A 21,125-nucleotide genomic window follows, 5' to 3' on the forward strand; every position below is an offset into this window, starting at 1 on the left:
GAAATGGTATTGTTCTAGCCATCGGTTTTTAGGTCGATGGTTCAACTATTCAGTTTGAATGAATAGTCCATTGATAAGGGGGGATTTGGCCTTCTAATAACCTCATGACACATGGCATCCTGAAACAGCTGGATGACATATAGACACCACTTAAGCGATAATTTGGAGTCTCAAATCGTGGTTCATCTTCACTTTGACTTAGCGACCTCGACCACAACTTAGGTTGGCTAGGAGCACCTCGTCTAGGGCCGACCTGTAGCACCTTGTCACTAGTTGAAGTGACATTGGCGTGAAGAGCGACCTTCCTTGAGGGCTTGCCGGCTTGACTAATGTCTAGGTGGCGACCTGCAAGATGTGCTCGTCGACAAATTCAGCATGCATATCCTAACACTCCCAAATTTCTTGGAAGTTGGCCCACATACCGAGTATTCCAAAAGATGATCAACATGTGTGGCAGTTACATTCGAGGATTTAGGACCAGTTAGGCATGACTCTCTCGAAAATCTTGGATGCGGTGCGTGAAGCCTACGCCAAACAATGCCTATATAAAGGCATCAACCCCAATGACACAGGGGAAAAGGTATGCACGATTGTTTACATTTAAGCTCCTTAGCATCCAAAACTTTAGTTCGCAACGACAACATATTACTGACTTAAGCATTGGAGCGACTTCCCCGGGTCTTTCACCCTAGTCTCTCTGATCTTTGTCTCGTAGATTGATCTAGCTCACCACGTGAAACACGTCCAAACAATCCTCCAACTAGGAGCTTCCAGATCGTGCATCATCACCCATTTTAACAAAAAGTTAAAAAAAAATAAGAAAGGCTAAAAATCGTTGAACGGATTGATGGATCGACAATTTGATCATCTGAATCAATGAATTATTAACTTTTACAACAGTTTTTGGCCAAAAACTGAGTTTAAGATAAAATAAAACCGATTTCCTGAATGATTTCTGAGCCAAACAGTCTAACTGTTTAGGTCAACCGCAATTCGAAAGCCATACTTCAGATTGATCCACGGTTTAGTCGTATCTCTTCCTTATCGTCTCTCCTCTCCAAAATTCACATAACAAAGTCATGCTAACTCCAAAGAGGCTCATGGAAATTGCAAGGAAGTGGAGGAAAAGCTGCAGCAATAGGAATAGGAAGGAAGAAGAATCACATTGCTGATGTAAAGATATATCCTGGAATATATATGCATGGGTGTATTTAGGAGGCCGGGGGAAATGATATTTGCTGGGTGAGAGATGCTGTACGTGTACGTGTTAAGAACATCTCAATACGACCTTGGAAGTTGGAACAGGTTTAATGTGGGTGGGGACTGGGGACTGGGGACTGGGGTGGGTTCCATGCAATTACCAAATGGGCAATATATATGCATATGCATGGGATGTCCTTCTTTCCTTCCTGCCTTCCCAGATTCAATGAATATTATTTGGTGGTTCCATCTTCCATGAAGAGGTGGACTGGGATTCGGAACAAGTTGGATACGTCAGCTAGTTGTATATATAGGTCAATTAATTAATTACATAAAAGGCCAGCGAAGCATGCAACACATTAATTAACTAGCCAACTTGATGATCATGACATACCTAATGAATTAATATATAAACCACATCTATGAACTATGATCTATAGCTAGCTATACTCGATCGTCTTTCAAGTTTCAATGCATGGTCCTTAATACTTTTACTTTTAGGTTGAATTTGTTTATTGACCACCTATATATGTATATATGTTGGCAAAATATCAGTGGGTGAATCTGGGCTTTATTAATTTAATTATAACAAATTGGAAATTACGCAAATACAATATATCCAAAGCGAAACGCTATCTATCAGCTCTCTCTTAAGTCAATATAATCTTCTTCAAACAAAATTTTCTGTACACATGCACGGACGTTGGGAGTATTCCTCACATGCATGTGTCGATCGAGAGTTTTTGCTTTCAGGATACCCGGCCTCCTCAGTCCTCACCTATATATTGGATTATGGATAAACTACCTCATCTGTTGATTTTGTAGCTACCATTCAAACATTTGTTTATATATAATAAATTAGAAGTTGATCAGATCAGGTGGGCGCCAGGTGAGCACACTGGAATATGCCATTCAGTGCGTTTTCTGATATAAAATACCCTCAGCTAGCCCTTGGGTTTTGGTCGCTCCGTAACAAACCCAATGTGGACATTCAATCAGTGAACAGCAAACTTATATAATCAATTCATGGCAAACATTAATATAATGCAGCGTATTACTATAACCCTTTTGGCCCACTTATTTTATATTTTAGGAGAGTATTATTTCAGAAGTTAACGCAATATATATTGCGCGCCTATCAATTTCAAGGGATTTGGGATAGCATTCGGAATTTTCTATTCACTTTTTCTATCCATTCTTTATCCACTGTGAACTGAAACTACATATTTTTATTATACTCTAATTCACTGCAAATAGATAATAGGTAGAAAAAGTGAATAAAAAATCTAGGCTCGAGAGACAATTTAGTAAATTAGTGCATGCCTTTCTTTTTTTTCTTTTTTTAATTAATTAATTAGTTAATTGTACACGAGCTAAGGCACCCCACCAGGTGAGAAGTCAAAATATAGAGAGGACATTTAGTTGCTTATTCTTACTGTTTTACACCATTAATTAAAAAAAAAAAAAACTCTGAATAATTCTGCTTAATTGTTACAAACAACGCTACTCCCTCAAGACTCTAGATTGGCAAGATTCGCAATAATTATGTGCACTTATCAAGAGAATTCTGCTCTTCTTTTGTTTTCTTTTTCCTTTCCTTTTAAGGTATTGAGGTAGAAATATTCAAGATAATTAAGCCTCCATAGTTAGTTCTAGTACATGACTGTGGAAAATGGATTCAGTAATAAGACATATATATATGATAAATGAATGTGTATGTGCCAATGTTTTATCTGGAAATGAATCGAATTACATTTTTGTAATCTCCCCTTTTCCCATTCTTCTCCATGCACCCACCTCGTTCTAGCCTGCAGAGCCCAAATATGATTGAACTCAAATACGTTGTCATCAAATTTGTTTTCTTCGCATGGGCAGATGGATCATCAATCAATGCCTATGACTAACTGTTAGAGAATATCAATCTATCCAAGAACCTCGCCTGTGTTTGTTCACACTTCAAACCCAATGGGCCCTCATATAAAGGGATATGTTAGATAATATAAACCTATTCAAAGACTTTATCTAAAAGTGAAAAACTTCTAAACAGTCAACCGGAATCATAAACCTTATAGCCAATCAAGTGTTATTAATCAAAATTCATGCTTAAATTTTGATTGGTCAAAACGCTTCCCATACCATATCTTTTCGGCATCAAAGATTTTCCCATCAATAATTCTACCTGAACGACGTGGAAACTACTCAAACAATAAACCGTGGTTTTGCTTTTGTATTCGAAATTCTTCCCTAAACATCTTATCTGATCAGCCAACAGATTCTCATTTCCATGGAAAAACATATGTTAATGGCCCGCCCATCACCAAACCCATCTCTATCTCCATGGTCCAATAAGCACATAAGATGCTGCCTCTTACCTCACGCAATTCGACATAATGACGGTGACTATTTAAAGTATGGTGTCTACTCTTTGTCTAGTAAGTTTTAACTGTATGTATTATTTAGAGACTTCCAATTAATATATATATAGCAATTTGGCTAGATAACTCCTAATGAAATCTCATCATCATTAATTCTTTGCTTTTTGTCATATATATATTTATGGAACCGAAGAGTTCCCTATCTACTCAATCTAGCTAGAAATTAAGCAATGATCAGTCCCAAGAGGCTCCTTGCAATGGCAAAGAAATGGCAAAAGGCAGCTGCCAGCGGGAGGAGAAGAATAGTGTCAAGCGAGGTAGAGGTAGCACACGTGGAATGTTTCGATGACAGAGCAATTGCTGATAAAGGGCACTTCGTTGTATACAGCGTGGACAAGAAACGGTTTGTGGTTCCGTTGAAGTATCTGGACAACAACATGATTAGAGAACTGTTGAGGCTATCGGAAGAGGAGTTTGGACTACCTGGAGAAGGACCCATCACGGTGCCATGCGATGCCACCTTCATGGATTACATTGTATCATTGGTTCGTCGTCGACGCGTACCTAAAGATTTGGAGAATAGTTTGCTCACGTCCATGTCCACCGGACGCTGCTTTGCATCTTCTAATTCTCTTCCTCAACGACAAAGGCAGCAACAAATACCACTCCATGGATTTTAGCAATTTATCTTGATCCATGCATGGATGCCCATCATGCATACGTCTTTAATTAATTACTTCGGTGTATCCAACAATATATATATATAATTAGCTAGCTAGCCTTTGTAAATAATAATAATAATAATACACACTACAATTTTGATCTTTTTCTACACTTCCGCTCTCTGTTGCAAACGTTGGGCAATGTGATCACACTGTATGTAAATGGATGATCGCATGATGTACCAAAAAGAAAGAAAAAACACATGAGGCAGCAATTAATTAAAACATACAATAGAAAAACAGGTTCCGATCGATCCGTATTGGTATCCTATCCTCATCATCTTTTCTGTTCATTCATTGTTTCATGGGTAATCTCATTCATAATAAAAGCAGCAATTAAAACAAGAGAAATTTACAATTTATAAAAGGTTTAATGCAACACTTGTTTTTGGAAAATAAGGTTTACTAAAACATCGAACTGAAGTACCTTGATTCTGCAATGATTTTAAAATTCATTATCACCATGCATCTAAGCCTTGTTTGTGAGCAATAACTTGCCATCTGTATCAAATATGACAGGACCCAGGTCCTAGCTGCAGGAACATCCAATGGCCCAAAAATCAGGCTTCTTATGCTCTAATTCCATTATTTTAATTTGATGATGGAAAGTGTTTACTTTTTAAGATTAAAGCAGTTGTATAAAATAAAACGTAAGTGAATAGTCAAATTAGATGGTTAAAATCGTATGATATTGTATATTTGGCCATTGTTTTTCAGCTTATTATATTATGTTTTTTGCTCTAATGTTTTCTCCCCCTCCTTGGTGATCATTAATTAATAAAATATTCTTTTCTTCTTAAAATAAATATGCGTCTGATTATACCCGTTCTTTTTTCTGGAAATGCCAATTGTTTGTTTCATTCATCTCTAAACCGTGATTGCCCAACCCTGTCAATCTTTCCTCGGCTTGATCGAAGACTTAAATCACAAATAATTCTTGTCTTGAATTTGGAGCCGCCACTGAATCTGAATGATAAACAGAAAAGAGAAAACAGTATAACCGTGTTTATGGCTTGCTCATTTAATAGGAACATCACCACCACATGGACCTGAAATTCAAGGGCAAGAGTACTCCCTTTTTAAGTCCATCCATCTGCCAAACTTTTATATTTTGCTTTTCCAAACATTGGTCTAGAGTCTACATTCATCAGCTGTAGCTTGTAGTCAATAATTTCGGCTTATAATAAGATAATGAATCAGCCGGAGCCGTCTAAAGCAATCCAACCTGAGTCTCTCTGCCGAGAGTCCCATCTCGTGATGGGTGGCACTTTGAAAAAGGAAAAGAAAGGAAAACTGTGTTTAATGACTAGCTTTTCAATTTTTAACTTAACTGGCCAACGAATCATACCATATATGATAGAATCATAGAACCCACAGAATAGGGATCACACACACTAGTTGCTCAGCTCAGTTTGAACGCTTGCACTGAGTCATCAAATCAAAATAATTATAACCACTATTGATTCACATGTTTATATACTGTTAACAGTAGCCCACATAAATGAGTTTGGAAGTTATATAAAGGGACAAGTAGACTGCGTCAATTGCCCATCGAAGCCTTAATTAGTGTCAAAAGAAATACATATATGGAATGATACTATATAGTATCTACTGTGTTTGTGTTTGCACCCAATTTTTCATTTGAAAGGAGTATAGATATAAAAATATGTAGAGTGCAAACTCATATATTTTATATATGTATTACATATTTATATTTATACTCCTTTCAAACTGAGCCTTTAGTAATCAAATCAACACAAACATTGTTATTGTAAATGACATGCATGTTTCAGTGCATGGACAATCCGTGCAGAGTCACATGCATTATATATGCAACTAGTTGGACCATGGTCCATAAAAAGACCAATTGCACTGTACTAGCTGTCCCCCATGCGATGCTCTTTTGATCTGAAACCATGAAACCAAAGCCTCACTAGCTTGTCACCTAGCAGGTAGATCTGAATTTGATTTGTTTACATATGAATTCGGTCAGATCATATTAATCATATTGGCTGTTGAAGCCAGAAAACGATGAACGATCAAGTGTCCGTAAGCTCAGCGGCAAATAACCACCAACAAATTGGAGATGATGCAGTCTGCTGTTAAAATTGATGTGATGTTCCACCTACTGATCTACCTAGCTATAGCTGGATGAGCTTATCCTAGCTAGCTAGGTTGAGTAATCACTCAACCAACCACCTCCAAACATGCTCAGCCCACCACCTCCAATGGTCACATGGCTTTGTATGCCACCAAACCGCAACACAATGAAAGTTACTCTTGAAATCACACAGCTAGCTATATGAATTATAATCGACCTATCCCCATTGCCTTACCAGTTCACACAATCGATATCCTTACTCCTCATCTGCAATCTAAAAGCAAATCTCTTCCTTTCTCACTCCGATTCACATCTGACGACCAAATTCACAATATTATTGTAAGCATGATTAATCACAGAAAGCTCATTGCCCTGGAAAAGAAGTGGCAGAAGTTGGCTGCCGCCGGTAGGAGAAGAATTTCGTCACCAACAGCTCCAACCCATGAATCAGGAGTTGAATTAAAGGGTCATTTCGTTGTATATACCGCCGATAAGAGACGCTTTATCATTCCCTTAGCGTATCTCAGCAATCCAATCTTCATAGAGTTACCAAGGCTCAGTTTGGAAGAATACAAATATAAATTCATAGTGTAAAATCTTATATTTTATATTATTTTATATATATTTTATATCTATATTATATATATTTATATTAATATTCTTTTTAAACTGAGCCTAAGGATATCTGAAAAGGGGTTGGAATTGCCAAGCGATGGGCCCATCATGTTGCCTTGCGACTCAGTTTTTGGGAGTACATCATCTCTATGGTGCGAAGGCGTCTGTCTAGCCAGAGATCTAGAGAAGGGTCTAATTAATTAATTATGTCCTTGTACACTTGCCGATTCCCGTTATCTTCATCTCTCCACAAAGAATCAAACCACCCGCTTATACTTGTCAATGGATTTTGAACAGCTGATACGGCCATTTTGTACAACTTTACGCATTTGTACATAATATATATATATATATATATATATATATATATATATATATATATATATATAAAGCTTTTGTGGCAGTTAATACAAATTCATTCGTAATTAACTCGTTTAATATGGCTCTATTGCTGAAGATGGATTGTACAGTTTCGATTTAATTATGTTTTTTTTTTGCATAAATGTCAGTTATTACCTAAAATAGTATTTCTATAAAAATTTAAAAGTAGTTGTGCATGCATCTGGATTGGGTCAAGTAAATTCGGTTAATAACCGATCAACTTGAATTCCATGGATTGGCAAACTGGTGGGTTGGCGTTTGAAGTCAACCTCTCTAAAAGAAGTAAGAATAAATGGGAAAATGGCAATGAGTGAATGTCTACGTAGAGACCATTCTCTCTTGTAAAGATATATAATGAGGGAATGCAATGGACCACTACTCACCATGAACCGTGAGGGAGTATTTTATATGAATGCAATGGACAAAAATAAGACTTTTGTAATAATCCATGTCACTCCGATCCTCGTTTTCTTTTCCATTGTCCGGCCGGCTACACAATCAGTTTGGTTTGATTCAGAGCTTTCATTGTGAACAGGATCTCACTCTGCTTGGGGTGTTGAAAAATGGTTGGAGTTTTGGTCTATGAATGATCCACAATACTAGTACCTCAGCCACATGGGATTAGACCCAATTTTGATCCTAGATAGGACTCCAGCCCACCAATTTAATTTAGGCTGTCTTTGGAAACGATGTAAATGAAGTGTAAATCCAGGTTTAGGGAAAATTTAAATTCTGGTTCACTTTTGCCAGTGTTTGAAAATATTACATTTATGCATTGATAAATGATAGACTAATGCATATTTACATTGATAATAAGATGTAAAAGTACATCAATAAAAAAGAAGTAAATTTGCATTCAAGGGGGCTTTTGAAATAAAAAATAAAAAACATATTTATTGAACTTTATATTTGCATCCATTACAGCTAAAAGTTTGTTTGATATGAAAGTAAATTTGTTATTGCAAAACTAATCAAACTTTACAATTTATATGAACTATTTTACACTCTACATATTTGCATTCACACTTATTTGCATCATTTCCAAATGCAGCCTTAATATCCTTGCAAAGAGTTAGTTATAATTCTATGTGTGAAAAGTGAATGAGTTTTGATGCCAAGTCAGTGGAAATTAGGGCTATTTACGGGTCGGGTTGGGTCGTTTAATATATTTTTTTCAACTGATCCGACCTGGTCGTATTACTTAAACAACAAACCGAAACCGACCTTCCGTTAAATAAAACCAACCCAAACATGAAGGGTTGGTTTGGCATTGTTTGTGAACAGCCCTAAATTTGGTGTAAAATTTTCTACTCAAAAGGAAAACAATTCTAAAGACAAAAGTAATTCCCATTTAACTAATGTTTTATTGTTCTTTAATGCTAAAAATAAGTAACTAACTAGAAACAAAAAACTAGGATAGAGATTACCTAATTAGGGAAGGATTAAAAAAATCAGAAACTAACTAACTCGGTTTGATTCGATTTTAGTTTTTATACATGAAAATTAAAACCAAACCGAATTATTGGTCTATCCCTCTTTACAACCCAAAACCAACCCAACCAGTGATGAAGAAAAACTGATCAAATCAGCTTGTATCAGGCCGATTTGGTCAGTTTGACATTATTTGTGAACAGCCTTAGTGTAATTAATATAATTGAAATGGAAAGATTTCTGATGGCCATCTGCTAAACAAACATGTTAGCCAGTCATAGTTTTTAGCCACTATAATCGACACATGAGAAACATGCTGGCTTCCATATGTTGAGGGCAGGGCAGGTGGCACAAAACAGTAATGTGACAAACTAATTATTAAGCTACAAATTTAGAATCGAGTTCTTAGCCAAGTTAATCGAGTCAAAACATGTTTCCCCAAAGAAAGTTTTGAAACAGTGGGCTCATCCATTGGAGATATTAGGGTGCATTTGGTTCGTGGATAAGATTGGAATCGGAAGCATCTGTTTGGTTCAGTCAGGAATCAGAATCGGATTCCGATTCCTACTGTTTGGTTCGACTAGAAGGTAGAATCGAAATCAGCCAAAATTTCCAATTCTGCACCTATTAAAAGAACCTCAAAAACATCCACTAATTATATATTTTCAACATATACACACACTGACAACCTGCTACCAAGTGCATATATGGAGAAAACGCTTATCTTCTTTCATATTATGAACAAGATCCACACTGATAGGATCATTTAAAACAAATGTATTTACAGGAACCACAGGGGAAAAGTTCATATTACTGGGTTTCATAACTTCATTATCTATTTGGAAGTTTATGGTCTTTACATTGTTCAAGTAACTTGGAGGGCACATGTCATGATCAATATCAAGAAGTTAATAGATCATTTTATTTTGCACTGTTTTGACATAAAATCCAAGTCCTTTCCAAATGGATGCAACCAGTAGACATGATATATCAGAAGAGAACTGACCGCAATTTAGTATATAGCTCTGCGCGTGAAGGAGCAGTCTTCAGAATAGCTCCAACGATAGTAGACATCTTCTGAAGGTTTTCTCTGAAGTTTTTTTTAAGATAACAATATTTTCAAGTTTTACTTCTCTGATTTCTTCCCCGAGTGTCATCTTCACCATGCTGTGAGCTTCTTGGGCTCTATAGCATATTACATAAAACCGGCATGCACAACCAAAGTCATGGGGCTTCCTCTCAATTGAACTTATCCTAGCATCAACATATTCCTGCATGAGAAAAATATTTACTTTGAATTAAACATCATTCTAAGACCAACCCTCTGTTCAATGGGTTAATCATCTGGACCAATATTATGGCATCAAAACCATTATTGAACTCATGGGGCTTCCTCTCAATTGAACTTATCCTAGCATCAACATATTCATGCATGAGAAAAATATTTACTTTAAATTAAACATCATTCTAAGGCCAACCCTCTGTTCAATGGGTTAATCATCTGGACCAATATTATGGCATCAAAACCATTATTGAAATCAAGCACATAAAAAGAAAGATGTAAATCATGTTCCATATCCAAATAAAATTCACAAATGCACAGGTGAAAATAAAAACAAGAAATAATTAGTCATCACTGAACTATATAACACTCAGTTATGTTTATTAGCTATTTAGTTATGACAGATGATATCACTGGTTGCAACATTTTGCCATTTCCCTACTTGTTGCTATCACCTAATGACAATATTAGTTTATTAGTCATATTTTAGTTAATTCTTTAAGTATCTTGAGGCTACTAGCAAGAAATTTGATCATATAATTCATTGGTAATGTCTACAGCAACAATATCTTAAATACCAACCAAAGATACAGTGGAAAAAAAGTGTTAGAAACATGCACATCCAGTTTAGTGCTTTATTTGACGAGGAGGTTTTGAAAGGTGAGAAATTAAAAAATCATTCGATTTCAATTGTCTTTGAGCAATCCAAAGTACCATAGGAAAGACTGAATCAACTTAATGCCAAAAAAGAAACCACAGTGAGAATTAATGCCAAAAAAGAAACCATTGTAGAGACACTTCTCACCTGCATTTAGCACAGGGGTTTGAGGCCCTGATTTGCTATGCTTTGGAACCATTGAGTTGCTATATACCCTGCCCCCTTTTCCTGATATTGGTGTACGAAGGGGGCTGTTAACCACTCCAGTGTATCTAGGACTGGTAGTTCACTCATGGAAGTCTTCACAACCTTCTGTTTCACTCTTCCGCTTCAGAGGCTGAGAATCAACAATTATGTTTGCAGAATTTTAATAAGCAATTTGAGGAAATAAATTAACTGCATCACTAAATTACAATATGTTCATACTATTTTATGATGAAATAACTGAAATGAAGCACAATTGTAAAATGTGCACTCAAGATCATGATTTCTTGTTCCATTAGAGGGAATATTAAAATATGATTATTCAACTAAAAGGAATAATCCAAGGTATCCTATCCGCACTTCAAATGACAGATTCACAATATTTAGTAATGGCACATTATAAAAATAATGAGCTACAGCTACAGTAGTACACCTCCAAAGAAATACCTGAACTCCAAAGCAAACTTACCAATGTGTGGTGTTTAAGTCACAGTTTTTCAAAATATATATATATATATATATATATATATATATATATATATTGAATGTAATAGCATATTATGAGCAATAGTGAGACCATTGAGACTGCCAAATATAGATGTAAATACAATGGGCATAGTCTTCCAATATAAACTACAAGAATATTTGTGGTTTGTTGATTCTACAAGTGCAATCCATGTATCATCCAAACCGTATGAAATCTCTGAAACTTACCATCTAGTCTATAGCTGATTAAAAACAGAAAAAATAAGGACAGGAATGGAAGAACATGATCTTCATTCAGATGGGTTCTCTTGCATCTATTTTGAAAACTATTGCTTTTTGAATCTGACCAGGAGAGAGAAAGCAAGCTATTTTCTTTGGTTGTTGCATCCATTTTGCTTTGACCAAGGACCATTTCTTTCTTACATTTTGGTTTCTTATATCCCTTCTAACTTTGTACTCTTTTCTTTCTTGTGTACATGCAACAAATCTGAGTACGTTATTTACAAGCTCAAGGAAATGAGGAAAGTAGCAGAGAAAGATATCCTGCAAATCTGCAACCAGTTTGACGGGCTAGACACAGGCAATTGTGGGAAGATCACACTCGCTGATCTTATGGAAAATCATCATTGAGTTGATGGAAAATCAATCGCCCATGTCGGTTTCAATGCATGACCAGCTATAGTAGAGGAAACAATTAAATTACGAACAATCTTCCTGTTCCATCTGAGGTTTTATGAATAACAGGAGAGAGAGAGAGAGAGAGAGAGAATCTTTTCTTTTTGGGGATTAAAAGGAAGAATGGGGAAACTCCAAAATAGAGAGAATGCGATACAAAAAACAAACAGATAGCTGACAAAAAAAATTACTACAAAAGTAGCTCCGTAAGGATACTGGATTAAATAACAGTTAAATGCATATCGAAAAAAAAAAACGAAATGGATCAAATTCCAGCAAAAGAGAAAATCCAATAAGAATTATATTTGAGCATGAAGCAAGCAAACGAATTAAAAGCAAGTGAAACAATTAAAGATATCAATATGAATAAACAAATCACAAGAATGAAGCGAAGTTTCGCATAGGTGTTCCCACAATAAGATCTACGATCATCACCAAGTGAAGTAGAATGGCGGTTTACATACCAATTAAAACGAAATGGTTCGGCGATGGAAGAAGGCTTGGAGTTCTAGCAATCTCTCTTTCGTCTCTTCGACTGGATTGAAAATGGGGAAACTCCGATCTCCAATCTCGTGTTTCGTCTCTTCGCCTATATCGAAAATGAGGAGGGCATTTTTGTCCAAAATAATTATAAACTGGAATGGGAATCACATTCTCTGAGGAGGGGTCGGGAATGGCCATTTTCCCATTATACGAGGAATGGGAATGAGATTCTCATTTCGGTCGATCAAACATCCGGCGGAAACGGAATGACCCATTCCGATTCCGATTTCAGGGTCCTATTCCCCCGAACCAAACAGACCCTTAATTTGAACAACTATTAGTGGTTTCGAGCAACTGACGTTGGTTACGTTGTTCGGGTGGGACAAGGATGAGCAGTCTGGGAGCAAAAGAATATGCATTAATTGGAAGGATTTGTCCCCACTACTACTACTGGTCACGATTGTTTCTATGTTCACTCACCTTTAATTTAATTTGTAGATCAAAATCTCCTCCTGTTTCATGGCATTATCTTCAGTAATTCAACGACCACCAACATTTTCATGGTTTATGAGTTGGCTCTGAACTCGGTAGGTCCCCGCATGCCTGCTTTTAATAGCCAAACCGATAAGAAAGAAAGCCAACAGTGGATGTGATGACCTTAGCTTAATGAGGTGACCACTCAACAAATTTACGTTCATGCATTGCATTGCCAATCACATGGTTATGCATCCCATAAAAGCTACTCGTCCCTGGTTAATTTGTCTCTCCTTACAGTTAACTTATGTTCAGCAATTCAGCTTTTTAATTCAAATGTATCAAATTTTTATGTTATAATTAAATAATAATAAAAATAAAAACAAAAATTAGGCACATTTTTAATATTACATATTCATCATATTAAATAACAATAAATATGACAAATAAAAATAACTTTATACACTTACTAATTACCTAAAATAATATTTCTATGAGAGGTGATTATGCATGGATTGGGTCATTCCCAATCTAATTTGAAATTTCAGGCCAATCTGATCCAATAATGCTTGAATTTTTGTTTCCTAATATCTATAGGCAGCTTTTAGATGAGAAGGTGGGATAGTTTAATTTGGATGTTTGGTTTAAGTCCAGCTCCTGCAGTTACGGGAGGGATGGCTGGATGGGATTATACAGTTAAACTTGGGACCTGTAGCCTAGGTCACGGGTCCACATTTGATCTGATCATGGCCTAATAATATACCATCTCTGATCCACATCAGAAATCGTAACACATACTTAGATCCGCACAAGCACAAGAAAAGAGAGCATTTTTTTTTACTCAGTTTTCTACTTTTCTTGGAAACTAATCTTTCCAAAAACTCTCCAGAAAGAAGTTAAATAAATAAGAGAAAAAGGCTGGCTACCTACAAAACATTCTTCCTTATAAAGATAATGAGTAAATGCTGTAGAACCTAGATGGTCGTCCATGTGTTTGATCTCACAGAACAAGTCACCATGAACCGTGAAGGAGTATTAATGTATATTGAATGCAATGGACGAAAACAAGACTTTGCAATCCATGTGATGAAGTGGTTCAACTAAACGGTTGCCTCAGACCCCACTCATCAGTCATCACGCGGTCCCAGAGAGAGCATGAATTCCAAATTAGCCAGGACATATCCGTGTTACTTGTGCATGATACAGTACTACTTCTACGTACTGTCCTTGTGAGATGCCAGTATATATGACCTGAAGAAGAAGAATGAAGAAAACAATTATAAGGACTACACTCCACATCACATGACCACTCTCTATCCATAACATTTGGACAAATTAAGTCGTGTGTAAGTCTTGTATTGAGCGGATTAGGTTGCAAATTTAAATCATTCATATTTTATTTAATTGTAGGTTGTATTTCTCAAGTGGAGTGGGGGCAACGGGACCATACTAGCTAGCCACTATATATGTATTGCACCCTACACTTATTTATTAAAGGCTTGTTTGATTTGAAAGGAAACAGGTAGGGAAACTTGTATAATTCTATTTCAAACCAAACACAGCCTAAAAACGAGCCTAGGATAAAGCCCAAGAGTCCATTTTTCTATCTGACAACTTAGTCCAAGGCCCTTGTAGATTAGGCCCTGTTTTCAGCACCCTAAGCAGGATCCAACCCACAAAGTTTCTATCCCTTGCAAAGAGTTGGTTATAACTCTATTTGCGAATTAAAATTGAACAATTTTCGGTGCCAAGTCGGTGGAATAAGTTGGAATGGAAATGAGCCAAGTCATGGTTATGCATCCCATGCCAGATGCCACCCAACGTACCCAATTAATGAAAGCTACGTCCCTCTTCTCTGGCTTAATTGTCTCCCTTTGCATTTGTAACACTGTATATAACGAAGCTAATTCCCCCTAAATTGCCTTCTCCACCCCACAAATGACAAAACAATCTCCTTTATTAATTAGCACAAATATTCCGTGCTTCGACACTACTTCTCTCTGATCGCTCACGTTAATTTCTTAGCGAGATATGATCAGCCACAAGAAGCTCATTGGCATGGCCAGAAAGTGGCAGAAGCTGGCTGGCTGCCATCGGCAGGAGGAGGAGGGTCATTTTGTTGTGTACACAACAGATAGGAGACGCTTTAATTTGTGATTCCATTAGCGTATCTGAGTAATCCCATCATCATAGAGTTACTCAGAATGTCTGAAGAGGAGTTTGGACTACCAAGCAATGGTCCTATCATATTGCCTTGCGACTCCGTTTTTGCCGAGTACTACATCATCTCTTTGATGCCAAGACGCCCTTCAAGAGAACTAGAGAAGGCCCCCACCCTCACCAGTACTGGTCAATGCTCACTGTTGTCTTCTTCTCTCCATCAACCGACTGCTAACCAGCCTAGAGTTGTCAACGGCTTCTAATGAAGAAAGTCTTGTTAATTATTATGCACTCGTACGTTGAGAGAATGATCCATCTTCAATTTTCTGCATTTGTACATAAATATATAAACATTTTTAGGCAATACAAATTTAATTTGTACCTATACGCGGGATGATATAAATGATACATAAATTAAAACGGATCTTGAAATTCATTAATTTATTCTTTTTCGGTTTCCCTTGTCAATCAGACTATATATAGCTAGGAAAAGTCACTTTGATCTAATTGTATTAGATTCTCTTTCTTTTTCTTCCAAGTTCCACATTCCTAGCTTGCAACCAAAAAGACGGTGTAAGGGAGTCGCCACTTTCCAATTCCTCCACGACTGACGACTCCCTTTTTTCTTCCTTGGGACAAGTACGTACTCTTAATTTATAACATCTTCAATAGTTAATGCATGCCTTCGGATTAAAACACGCGTAGGTGTTTAATTTTCGAGTTTGACCTTTTCTACAGAGAGGAATTTGAATGGTGTCTTCTCTCTTGAACGTAACATGCATGCATTGATGAAAGTCACCATTTCCTGTTTAATAAGAATTAACCTTGTTGCAACAATTAATCAAGTTTCAAACAGAATAGTACGTACTGGTGTGAACCAAAGTTTGCTGGATCAACATATATAGCACGTCCTTATATTTTAGACTTCATTAATTCCTGTTAGACTTCTACGCATCAACGCTACTGCAGTCCAATGTAGGAGTATAATAGACGTCTTAGCTTTCCCTTCTATGCTCTCATCTTATTATCCCATTCCTTGTGTGTTAAGTTTAGTGAAAAACAATTAGACGACTGTGTTTGGTTTCATATAGAGAAAATAATTAAGAGAGAAACAGAAAATTAATTAATGGGAATCAGAATCGGAAAATGGTATATATATATATATATATATGTATATATATTGCTCCACCTGTTTGATTCAGGCTGGAATCATCAGAATCAGAATTAGAATTGGTTGGAATGGATTTTCATTCCCAATGAAGGGGAGGGAATGGGCATTCCATTAAGATGGTGAGAATGCCATTCTAGCTAATAATTAGAACAGAAATCGGATTCCAATTCCATCTAACCAAACAAATGAAAATTTCAAACCCCTATTCCATTAGTAACTCTGATGATCAAATGAACCTGATCTCCGGAATTTCTTGGCTTACAAGGACGGCAAGAGGTAAAACAGGAGACGGTATATCAATTCAGTGTCATTGGGCCAACAGACCACTACCTTAATTAGAGGGGGGGCTACCTAGACCTACATGGTCGGTAGTCACTGCCCATACGATACAAACTTGAGGCAGAGCTGCAGCAGACCTCCAATAAGCCAAAAGGAGTACTGGTTGTGGTCCAAGGCACATAGCCCACCTAGCTAGCTAGCTAGCACATTGGATTTGGATCCATTAATTTGATAATTAAGGATGGATAATGCGAAGATGGGATTCGATGCAATGCATGTAGAGTCGGCGAGCCAATAAACAATTAAAACTTACGAAATGTAGGCCAGCCACATTAATATTGAAGAAAATTTATGAGGCCCCAACTAACTATTTGTATAATATCTGGGTTGGCCGGGGTGTAGCATGAACACCCAGCTCAACAAAATTCAAGCATATCCCACCTCTTTAGTCTCCGATAACACTTCCTAATCCAATCCTCTATTTCCTAACATAGTAACATGCATGCATGGAATGATGGAAGACAACTCTTGCGTGGTCAGCCCAGCCCATTTTACAGATTCCGATCCGAATTTGTCTACTTGCTAATTGTAAGTCCAAATATAAGCTTCTACCCAAAAAAAAAGCCCCCATATAAGCGATTATACCCTTTTTTTTTTCAATTTTCAAATACAAGTGGTCTTAGCAAGAAATTAAAGGTCATTAATTAGCCAGATTAGTGAGAAACAAGTACTTGACCGGACAATAGGTTTTCAGATGTCTGTATTTCCGAATATTCAGTATTCTATACTTGTTAAACATTTAAAGGTCATTAATTGTTAAACATTTCAAGTACAAGGTATTCAGTATTCTATACTTGCTTACTGTCATGTGTTGGACTACCAGTCATGAGTTGGTGAGCTTAATTTTTAATTTAATTAGCTCCCAAAATATCTGCCGTGCTTGAGTTGGGCTCAACCAATCCAAGCTTAACTGAAAGTTGCATGAGAAGGCCCACAATTTTCACATATATCCACTGAAATTTGAATAAGGTTATTCAACAAGTAGGGATCAGGACAAGCACTTGAACCCATTACTTATTCCTAGTGGAGACACAGACATCTCGTGGTCGCGGCTGATCTAAACCAGCAGTCCATTCACCCAAATGGATCAAATGGGGGACCTACAGCTACAGGCCGCATGTTCGAGTTTTATATATAAAATGTGCTTATATTACAACTGACGTACTAATCACGACCGAATAAAATGCATGATGGGGCATAAAACGACTCAATTGACAGTTCTGGAAACAACTTTCAAGCTCCACAATTTCAGGCTGTCATCAATTACGTTGATTAGATAGATGGATTATTGATAGAGTGCGTAGAGTGTAGACACTTATTGTCACATGGGCACACTCAATGTTGGACCCAATGTGCTCTTTGACTGCTTAACAAAGAAGAACACAATTTGAATCAAGCGGACGAATACGAGTACCTCACCTTTATTATTTCTTATTGTGCTTCTTCAAGCTAGTGGATTCCCATATGCATGGTTTATGGTTATCCATCCCACCATTTCCATAAAGCAAAGCAACACTTGACATAGACCTATGACTCTCGCTACTTCGTCTATAATATAAACTGGGCTACCCCCATTCCTTTCCCCATCGGCGCAACCAATCTCCAGAGTCCAGTCCTTCAATTCGTATACTAAGAGCTTAGATATCTTTCTTTCTTTTTTTTCTTCTTTCTTTAGCCCTCTAGATCTTTCGCAGATTAGAAACCATGATTAACCACAAGAGGCTAATTGCCATGGCAATGAAGTGGCGGAAGTTGGCCTCCATCGGCAGGAGAAGAATCTTGCTAACAAGAACCCGCCAAGCATGTAGCAGCGGTGAATTAATGGTGGCCGATAAGGGCCATTTCGTGGTGTACACTACCGACGGGAGGCGTTTTGTCATTCCATTGCCATATCTCAGCAACTCCATCTTCATTGAGTTACTCAGGATGTCTGAAGAGGAGTTTGGACTACCAAGCGATGGCCCCATCACATTGCCTTGTGACTCTTTGTTTGCGGAGTACATTATCTCCTTGGTGCAAAGACGTCCTTCTACAGACATAGAGAACACTCTGCTTATGTCCCTACTGTCCACTGGCCGGTGCTGCTGCTTACCTTCTGTTCATCAATCACTGACCAACCAACACGTGCTACTTCATGGATTTTGAGATATGGCTCGCTCGCTCTACCTTAATTTGGAGTACTATTTCACATTTGAGGCCTAATATTGGTCTTCCTCAATTTTACACTTTACACCCTTGTAAATACATGATTATTATATTATATATGTACAACATTAATTAATTTGATCCTATACAAACTTCAATTCCTAGCTAATTCAATGCACATAAAAGCTATAGGTCCAGCAATTATATTTTTTTTCTTCATTCATGGTTTACAACTTCTGTCCAGAAAATTAAGTTTTGCGAAAACAGAGCTAGCTACAAGCTGTTTTGATCTGCCCTGGAGCTGGTGATCGACTCACTCGCAGATGACCCAACAATTGTCCTAACTTGAACCTCCAAATTAAATTATATCTTAACATTCATTTTTTATATCTATTTTCAGTAAGGGCTTGAAAAAAAAATGGAAGATGTGAGACTACAAATGTAACTCTTCTGATGAAGATCTCGATTAGACAAAAATGCTGATAAATATGTGTTTAGTACTTCAATTGCATTAGCACAAGTATGCAATTTTTCAGTTTGATTAGACTCCCTCACAATTCCCAAATCATGGGGCAGTTCCTTCGAAAGTTTGACCCAACTGAAGAAAGAGAATTCCTTACATTTATTAAAAGGACGAGCATGCATTCTCCTTTTGAGGGAGTGCATTTTCCACTTGTTCTGTCATCTTCCTACGCAACAGTAAAGTGAAAAAAAAAATACAAACCCCATGAAGTTTTTAATTTGCAAGGCAACAGGAAACTCTGGTTCTGCAAAATTTTCAGAAGCTCTCTAAAGATTGGTTTTTTTCTAGATTGCCTAGAGGAATAACAAAACTCCGGCCATTTTCAGCATAGACAACGAAATGACCCTTTTCCTTAACATTAATTCTAAGTTGGATGGGCACCCAGAATTATTATGTTAAAGGCAAGAGGGAAAGATGGAGAGTTACACTGTAATGAGATAAAATGCAGCAGATCTCGAGTCTTAAAACCTATCTTCTTCTTAGTTCTTACCCTGTAGCCTGTAGCAGACAAGCAGTAACCTAGCAAAACCACTCAAACAATTAATGCGTGTATCTTCCATGGTGTATTAATGCTTGGGCACGTAACTTGTTTGCTTTTGGCATAAGATACATATATCATGTAACAGGCGTTTGGTAAGATTACGTGTTTGTACTGAGAATGAAAATGAAACTGTAAATACAAAACAAATATGTACAGTACAGAACCTTGTCTTGTATACGGTTTGTATTTGCACCGTTAATCTCAAAGAACCCTTGCTTAAGTGTTGACAAATACAGAGTAGGTTTTTATTCTCTAACTCATCCCCTCACATCACAGGAAAGCCCATGGGCTTGAAGTTTTGATAAATATAGGCCCATCCATATCTTATTCTTAAATGGTACAGCAAGGATCAAATACTAGACCACTTGATGAAACATGCTATAATACCATCTCAAGAAACTGTTCAACCTTTTAAGCTGTTAAGTGAACTTCCTGAATAGGTTTTTATTCTCTAAAATTACTGTTTTTAGGCCCAAAGCTGGTCAATGGCTAATTCCAGTCCTGGGCTTCATCTTTGGCATTCAGGTCTCCTACCCATAGGACACTACAACAATACATCACGAACTCCTTTATATTGGTATTCATGGCAAGATGTTCCTAATGTGTAGGTGCGATGTCCTGTAGGTAGGTATGGATAGGGTTACCCAGATGAATTGGGATCTACTTCTCACAAAAGATTCTCACACCAAACTCACTGTCACATCCCACTATGTATTAAGATCATCTCCCAATGAATAATAAATACAAGCATGAGAGATGTTTCTGATATATGGTCAAGACATGTTGTGAGGTCGGCGTGAGGAGTAGATCTGGACTCTACCCAGATCCTCACAACCAAACAATACATTATAAATTTATGAAAAGCCGAATTGGGTTTGTATCCTTCTATTTAAACAAATTTACACTAACATTAGTGCACACAGACCAAATTTCACAGTTTGCTTGAGTGAATCCTAAACCAACCAAATCCAGCATGAACTGTAAGTGAATTTATTCCCTCCCTTTTCTGAACTTCCTACGCCTGTGGCAAATGACTCATTACATGTGTATTTTGATCAGTCCGGATTTCCTACTAACTTCCCTCTACTCCCCTCTTTACTAACCCGTTAAAATTGTTCCAGCTGTTAAGAAATTGGTGTTGTTCAACGTTTAAATCTTA

General features: G+C 37.1%; 1 long non-coding RNA gene and 2 pseudogenes across 1 annotated transcript; 2 read left to right on the top strand and 1 right to left on the bottom strand.

Annotated features, from left to right (window-relative positions):
* Positions 1-3,805: 3,805 nt before the first annotated feature.
* On the top strand, positions 3,806-4,255 carry LOC148849826 (auxin-responsive protein SAUR67 pseudogene; annotated as a pseudogene).
* Positions 4,256-9,629: 5,374 nt separating this feature from the next.
* LOC148849827 (uncharacterized) lies at positions 9,630-13,252 on the bottom strand. The gene is made up of 3 exons (XR_016099920.1): positions 12,595-13,252; positions 10,913-11,102; positions 9,630-10,096 (listed from the first exon to the last, which is right to left on the bottom strand). It is a non-coding gene; the product is annotated as an uncharacterized LOC148849827 (long non-coding RNA).
* A 4,988-nt stretch (positions 13,253-18,240) lies between these two features.
* On the top strand, positions 18,241-19,121 carry LOC148849828 (auxin-responsive protein SAUR64 pseudogene; annotated as a pseudogene).
* Positions 19,122-21,125: the final 2,004 nt, after the last annotated feature.

Source organism: Nelumbo lutea, chromosome 5, assembly GCF_056320005.1.
Source record: "Nelumbo lutea isolate HS-2025 chromosome 5, American lotus-T2T, whole genome shotgun sequence".
In the NCBI taxonomy this organism is placed as follows: domain Eukaryota; kingdom Viridiplantae; phylum Streptophyta; class Magnoliopsida; order Proteales; family Nelumbonaceae; genus Nelumbo; species Nelumbo lutea.